The sequence below is a fragment of the Seriola aureovittata genome, chromosome 20, assembly GCF_021018895.1.
Source record: "Seriola aureovittata isolate HTS-2021-v1 ecotype China chromosome 20, ASM2101889v1, whole genome shotgun sequence".
Lineage (NCBI taxonomy): Eukaryota > Metazoa > Chordata > Actinopteri > Carangiformes > Carangidae > Seriola > Seriola aureovittata.
Window position 1 is genome coordinate 22686119 of NC_079383.1, and position 734 is coordinate 22686852.

The window sequence follows — 734 nt, forward strand, 5'->3', positions numbered from 1 at the left end:
GCATGGCTGACGGGAGTGACAGGCGAAGCCATTTAATGCCTCAACACTGGCACAGAATAACTGACAGGGTGGCATTTGGACACTGTGTGTGTGTGTGTGTGTATGTGTGTGTGTGTGTGTGTGTGTGTGTAGGTGTGTGTGTGTGTGTGTGTGACATTTCTGCAGGAGTGTGTGGGATGATGTGAGGAGGGAGACCAGGCCTCAGTTGGACTGTGTGTGTCCATCGATTGGACTTTAGTATAGAATTAGTGTGAGTGTTGGACGTCAGTGACCTCTGACCTCTGACTTCGTTCCCTCTGACTCACTTCCTGGTTCTCGTGGATCTGATCCAGGAGCAGCTCCTCTGGAGGAGGTTTGAGCCTCTGTCCAGATGTTGAACAGGTCCCTCCGTCCCTCTAAGACTCGTGTAATCTGTCCTCGTCCTGCAGTGAGGAAACATCCACCGACTGTCTGATGGAGCAGCAGCTGAAGTGTCACCATGACGACGATGACATGGGTTGTTTGTTTCTACACACACAGTCAAATAGGAGAGTTCATCTGATCCCAGATCAGTTCAACCACTGGTGATCAGTGTGGGAGAAGACAGTGAAACCTTCGTCTTGTTCTTAGCTCACGATTCATCCAGGTGTTTGTGTGGAGACAATCTTCTTCTTCTTCCTTTTTCTTTCTTCCTCTTCTTTATTTCTTCTTCCTTTTACTTCTTCCCTTTTTCTTCTTCTTCTTTTTCTGTCATT